We start from the raw sequence: 7,794 nt of genomic DNA on the forward strand, positions 1-7,794 counted from the left end.
CTTTCAGTTTCCGTCTACCAAATCCACTCACATGGCATTGGTCGGCCGGGGCTATAGCAGAAGACACTTGCCCAAGATGCCACGCAGTGGGACTGAACCCGGAGCCATGTGGTTGGTTAGCAAACTACTTACCACACAGCCACTCCTGCGCCTATTATATATATATATTGATAAAAATGTTAAGACAGAACATTTTTCATAGCATTTTTCCGATGGCCGGATAACTGAAGAAATAGCGGCGTGGATTTCCACCTCGGCATCCGAAACTCGGGGTTTTATTATGGCTACCGAATAATTGTCACATATTACATTTACAGATATATATATATATATATACCAAATTAATAAATAAAACATATGCATATATATATACATATATGTACGTACTTACATCTACATGTATATATACATGCATATATGGGTACAGGACACCCAAAAAACGTCGAACACAATGAGAAACAAAAACCGAAACGCGGAGTAGATGAAACCATGGCGACTCAAGAAGGGGAATTTCCCTTGTGTTATTTGTCCTGTACTCTATTTTTTCGTTGTTTAAGAAAAATATCCAGTTCCTTGGTTTTGTGTTTATATTTTCGTTTCTCATTGTATTCGACGTTTTTTTGGTGTCCTGTATATATGCATGTAGATGTAGGTACGTACATATATGTATGTATATATGCATATGTTTTATTTATTAATTTGTTATTACACGACAGAACGCACGCATCCATTTCTAAGTAAGTTTGTTCTATATATATATATATATATATATATATATATATATATATATATATATATATATATACATACATATATATATATGTACGTACGTTTATGTATATACACATATATATATATATACACACACATATATACATACATATACATATATATATATATATATATATATATATTATATATATACACATATTGAAAGTAATAGAATTGAAACTAATATATATAGATACATAATGAAAGTAATTGAAATTGAAACCATATAATAGTGAAAGTATTAGTAGGGATGTTATTATTCCACTTAATACTGAAATAGTGTAAGAGATAAGGGATTGTTCCGGGATCGCATTAGGCAAGAAGTTGAAAATTTTTTGGCCCATGACACTGTGTAAGTGTGTAAAATTTGAATGAAATTGGTTGGGTAGTTCTCGAGTTTTAGTGATGCACATATACAGACAGACATACAGACGCACATTCTCAACTTTATATATATAGATTTTTCCGTAAGAACTACTGGGCACAGCATATATATTTGACCTTTATTTATTTAATCATAAAATATAATGTTTTGGGTTTTGGTTCGTTGTTCTATTTATTGGCAATATTTTACATATACTTACAATTCAGAAAGAACCACCCTTTGCTTTCGACATAGCCTTTAATCTTTTCTCAACTGAAGTGCATGACTTGTATTTAAATAACGGATAATTTTTTATGAACCCAGTACACTACAATGGACTAAATATTCTCGCTAACACAGCTAATAGAACGAGTGATTGGGCACAAGATGCTTCTATACCTTGCTTTTGGTGACTATGAAAAAGCCTTCAGTAGCGTCGAGATGAAGGCAGAACGGAAATCTCTGGAGAAATAAGGTATTAAAGCACAATACATCAAACTGCTTAGTCCTTAAACCTCTTAAATCATATGAGATTCAAAAGCAACCGCAAAACTAAGGTATATATTTACTAGTGCTGGGACTTCTTCATATCAAAGATTGATTGTTACGTTAGACTAATTTCACAATAGTCAATACTGTTGTCACATTTATTTTTACATACCCTTGGGATAGGGGTATAAGTATCCACGCTACAGCATCTCATTTCCTTTTGCTTATCAATATCATTAATCAAAGAAATCCAATCTATTAATATATAAATAATCTATTAATATATTCTAATCAGTATTTATGAAGGCTATTCATGTTTGCGTCCATATATTTGGGACAAAGTAATCCTGTGGACTAACATGATTCGTTATTTTAAATCAAACAATGCAACATTTCATTGTATCATTCAGAACAGAACATTTTACTCAGCATGATGATTCAGTTCATCTGATTGTCGTGAATAAGTTATCTGCGATGAACTGAAAGTTAATCCAGTAATGGGGATATATCTCTTATCTACCTAGTACCTCAGAGATAGAACGAAAGGCGCATGTCTCAGTGATTAGAGCGTCGAGCTTACGATTGTGAGGTTGTGAGTTCGATTCCCGGACCGGGCGGCGTGTTGTGTTCTTGAGCAAGACACTTTATTTCACGTTGCTCTAGTTTACTGGTGCCAAGCTGTATCAGCCTTTGCCTTTCTCTTGGATAACATCGGTGGCGTAGAGAGGGGGTGCTGGTATGCATGGACGACTGCTGGTCTTCCATAAACATCCTTACCCGGACTTGTGCCTCGGAAGGTAACTTTCTAGGTGCAATCCCATGGTCATTCATGACCGAGGGGGGTCGCCCCAGAACGAAAAACCAACCTTTTGAACCATGGAGGTTCAAACTTTTCAAAACCAGATAGAAAGCAATACTTTCCATCTGATTATGATTGAACAAACATGAGATGCCTCTTGATTATAATAGCCGAACTATAAGATTTCAATTTGGTGTTTAGAACAATTTCACAATTTCCATCAGTTTTTGAGCCTTGAAAATTTTAGAGAGTATTTCTCAAAGAATGGGAAGCTATGCACAAGTCTCTACGTGGGCGTAGGTCATACAATCCCACCACCAACACACACACACGCACGCACACAAACAATATGAATTGCAATCAAAAATAGTATTGACTTGTTTAGCCTTAGGTCAGCACTGATCAAGCAAACCTATGACCAAAGCCATTCCAGTTATGACCATCTCATTTTCTTCAAGGCGTAATATTTATAGGGATTCCTCATTGTGTATACTTTCTTTTAAGATGGTAGGGAGGTTCTGCTACCACTTTTGCAGAGCAAAGTAATTTTAGCCGAGATCATCCCAAGATTACGTTATAGGCGCAGGAGTGGCTGTGTGGTAAGTAGCTTGCTTGCTAACCACATGGTTCTGGGTTCAGTCCCACTGCGTGGCACTTTGGGCAAGTGTCTTCTAGTATAGCCTCGGACCGACCAAAGCCTTGTGAGTGGATTTGGTAGACGGAAACTACAAGAAGCCCGTCGTATATATGTATATGTATATATATGTGTGTGTGTGTGTGTGTGTGTGTGTGTGTGTGTTTGTGTGTCTGTGTTTGTCCCCACCAACATCGCTTGACAACCGATGGTAGTGTGTTTAGTCCCTGTAACTTAGCGGTTCGGCAAAAGAGACCGATAGAATAAGTACTAGGCTTACAAAGAATAAGTCCTATGGTCGATTTGCTCGACTAAAGGCGGTGCTCCAGCATGGCCGAAGTCAAATGACTGAAACAAGTAAAAGAGTAAAAGAGTAATGTGTCTGACTGACTTGACAGCATTCACCCGGAGTGGGTTGAGCTGGCTTCATTCATCCTCAATGCTGCATCTCTCACAAACGCCGACCAGGCCTGGCGATTTGAGGCTAACCACCGCGTGATCTCCAACCACTCCTTATTCCAGCGGCGAACGCCGTAGATATGGGGGCCTAGGTTGGGTTCCAGATCAGCCAAGTTTTTCGTTGTCCACCAACGAAAAACCAACGAAGAACAACGAAATGTGTCTTTGTTGTATGACGTCTTATATTAGAATTTTTTTTTTTGAACATCGAGTAAAATAGGAATCATAAACAAAGTGAGACTCGCAATAGAATATAGCTCCTATATCTATGATAACGACGACAACGATGACGAGGAGGAAGAGGAAGAGGAGGAAGAGACGGAGGCGGAGGTACTAACGCATACGAACATTCTAGACTGCAGTCAAAAGAAATCCGCCCAAGTGATTGGCATGGAGTCACTATTTCCTTGTGCAGTCACAATACAGATTCATAAGTGTATACTTAACATGAAAGCGCATGCCCTTGGGTTTACGATCACAAGATTGTGGATTCATTTCATGGACGGAGCTGCGCACTGTGTTCTTGAACAAGACACTTCACTTCACATTGCCCCAATATGCTTCAATTTGCAGTCCACTGACACTCTATATCTTTACTATATCAGGTCTATTACTACTTCAATGGCCCTGCTTCTCATTACACTTCTATCCAAAAAACACACAACATTCTTCTCTCATCTTCTGAAATAGACCAAACTGTTTCTTACTTACCTTACATCCCCACACTCAGTTGTTCCTTTCTAGAACGTCAAACCCTCTGGCGTTCTCTCCCAGCTCCTTTCACCATCTACACCACCAAGTTTGACTTTTATGATAAGAAATTAAATAGAAATTTCTAGAATTACTATTTAATTCTCAGAATTGCTTTTTGTGAAATTATGCAAAATGTATTGACAAAATAAAAGTAATAAATATAGGTGTGGCTGCATCGTAAGAAGTTTGCTTCCAAACCACATGGCTCCGGGTTCAATCCCACTGCGTGATACCTTGAGTATGTGTCTTCTAATATAGCGCAGGGATGACCTAAGCCTTGTGAGTTGATTTCGTTGATAAAAACTGAAAGAAACTCATATATATATATAAGCCATAGAACGATTCAGTTGTCACTGCTGACGAATCTACGACTAATAGACGAAACTAGTCAAGTTCAATGATTCTAGAGTCGCTCACAGGGCGGTTATCTCCCCTATTAGTGTATATATATTATGCGCTTCATACAGCATGAAAAGTTTTTAACTCTTGTTTCTTACAATATAGGTGTTTCGGCACCCTCAGTCACAACGACAATAAAATTTTTCACTCACACACACACACACACACACACAAATACATACATATTCAGGTGAATATGCATGTATGCTCATGTATGTAAGTATGTATGTGTGCGTGTGTGTGTGTTTGCGTGTGGCGTGTGTTTGTCCCTACCACCGCTTAATAACTGGTGCTGGCGTGTTTATGTCCGCATAACTTAGCAGTTGGGAAAAAGAGACCGTTTTAATAAGTACCAGACTTTAAAGGATAAGTACTTTGGATCGATTCATTCGACTAAAACAATTCTTAAGGGCGATGCTCTAGCTTGGTCGCAGTATCATGACTGAAACAAGTAAAAGTCAAAATATAAAATTTTGCAACGTCTGCGTCAATCTTCTCTGTATAGTCAAGACCATGTGGTTAAGAAGTTCAATTCACAATCATGTTGTTTCAAGATAGGTTGCACTGTATAGCAATTTGGGCAACTGACTCTACTATAACCTCAAGTCAACCCGAGCTCTCTTAAAAAAATTCAATTGATGAGAATTGTTCAAAAGTTTACGAGATGCACTGTATTTGCCCTTCGATGCAGTGTCGTCTTAAGGCAGAAGTACACTGGGCTGTTTCCCGGGGGCCTTACGGGCATAGGAGCCTAATTTTGATCTGTATATGCTGTAGTTTGTTTTCAATAAAATACTATCGGGTCCAGTGTGTTGGGTTGCCTGGGAACCTATAATTCTGCTAAGATGGCCCTGCTTCGGTGTTACAATTAATCTGTAACGCGGTTTCACGTACCCGCCTGACTTTGGATGCCTTTAGTAAGAACCCACAATACCGTGAATATCCGGATCAAGTCTTCGAGCTGAGAATAACCCAATGTCTAGATCAGCTGTTTTCTACTACAACAGCCCATAACTCGTTGTTTTCCTTCGCCAGGCTCAAGTACACTACTCTTTCTTATCTCACTAAACCATAAAAAAATTATATAAAACAATAAATCTGATCAGCCTCAGCTTCTTCAAAAATGAATGTATTTCATTATAGATATCAGCAGCCTATTATTTTCTCTCCATTATATATTTCCAAAAGTTATAATTTAATTCTTAATATGACAAATAACAAAGACAGGAATATTTACAACAAATCCAGTAAAAAAGAATGCTTTCAGAAAAAATTTGAAAGAAATAGATACATTTATAAATCTTGAAAAAGTAATTCCGAACATAGGCTGTAACTTAGCAACTATTTTTCTTATAATTGGAGCTTCACCAAAACAAACAGCATTCAGAATAATTTAATCGAGACAAATTTGTAAATGCTCTGAAGTTTAATTGGTTAAAAGTCTCTTGTTGGTCACAACCTACTTTTAAAGTAGAGTCGTGTTTTAATTTATAGATTACGCTCACATCCATCGGAGATCTATTAATTAAACTGTCAAACAAAAATAGATAACGATATTGTCAATTAAGCTTAAAACAAACCTTATATAAATCTCTCTCTCTCTCTCTCTCTCTCACTCTCTCTCTCTCTCACTCTCTCTCTCGTATTCTGTCTCATCTTTCTCTTGTGCAAGTCGTAACATGTAGAGTTTAGTGGACACCTTCCTTCAGTCAATCATTCACATAGTTAATACGTACATAAAAATATGTGTGTGTGTATGTGTGCGTGCGTGTGCCTGTGTGTCAATGTTTAATCAACAGGCCATATATTATAAGAATCGATCTAGCTTGCGTTTCGTTATTGCTCATGTCATTAATCTCGCCCATTTTTTTTATTTGTAATTCACTCAAATGTTACATCTCTAAATATTATGATCAATATTGCTTCTAGGGTTGATCGCTGTTGTACGAATTGGTACAAAATTTGTTAAAAGTCATTGTTGTAATATAATAAATATTAGGTTTGACTGTGGAAAGGTCTCTACCCCGCGTCAGTAACATGGAAATTTTGAAATAATTTTAATGCAATAACTCTACATTCAAAAGCTAACACAGTTTCTCTGTGGTGTATGAAACATTTAACACTTTGCCTGTCTAGTGTATCACATGTGATGCGCACATTTTTCTTAGTGTCCATGCATCATATATGATACACGTTCACAATGTTTTTCAATCTCCAGATTAACTTGGGACTTATGAAAGGAGAGCTTTATATAACTCAGAACATAATAGGCTGGGGCGAAATAAAAGCCTAGAAACAAGCATAGACGTTTAGAACAAACAAATGAAAACGCTTTGGACAGACAAAGGGTTAAGTAAAAGACGAAACAGAAAATTGTAATGTTCATGCTTTTCACAGAATTTCTACAGAAGTAAAATGGACATAACTAGGAATAGATACCGAAAATTAACAACCACAGCACAAACCCCTTTTCTGCTGCTAATATTACATACTGGTCTTGAAGGTGGTGAGATGGCAGAATCTTAAGCATTGGAGTCGAACGTGCCGGTTCTGTGCCAAAATTTGAAAGCAATATGTTGGCGAGATGGCAGAATCGTCAGCACACCGGGCAAAATGTTTAGCGGGGCTTGTGGGGTCGGAGCATGGCCTGATCATCGCATCATTTGTATTGTCTTTGTATGGTTAATTCCATTCGATTTTTTAATATTGTATTTAAATTTTTAAAGTCACATTATATGCAAAATCATATCGCTTTACTGATCCCATCAGTTGTTCTGTCCATTTCTATGTTTGGCCCCCGGTAGACAATAAAGAAATTGGTATTTCGTCCGTCTTAACGCTCAGAGTTTAAATTCCACCGAGGTCGACTCGCCTTTTAACCTCCCGAGGTCGATAAAATAAGTGCCAGTTGATTACTGGGGGCGGTGTAATTGACTTACACCCTCCCGGAAATTACTGGCCTTGTGCCAAAAATAGAAACCAATATTACATACTGATCTTTCAGATACTCTAACAAATATAGAGAAATTTCTATCATCCAAGCGGTGACTTAGTTGTGTAATGCTTTTGTTGTGAAATGTATGTATACAAGCACACAAGTGATTTTCCGAAAACTGATGACCCAAA

This window comes from Octopus sinensis, linkage group LG4 (genome assembly GCF_006345805.1).
Source record: "Octopus sinensis linkage group LG4, ASM634580v1, whole genome shotgun sequence".
NCBI classification, from domain to species: Eukaryota; Metazoa; Mollusca; class Cephalopoda; order Octopoda; family Octopodidae; genus Octopus; species Octopus sinensis.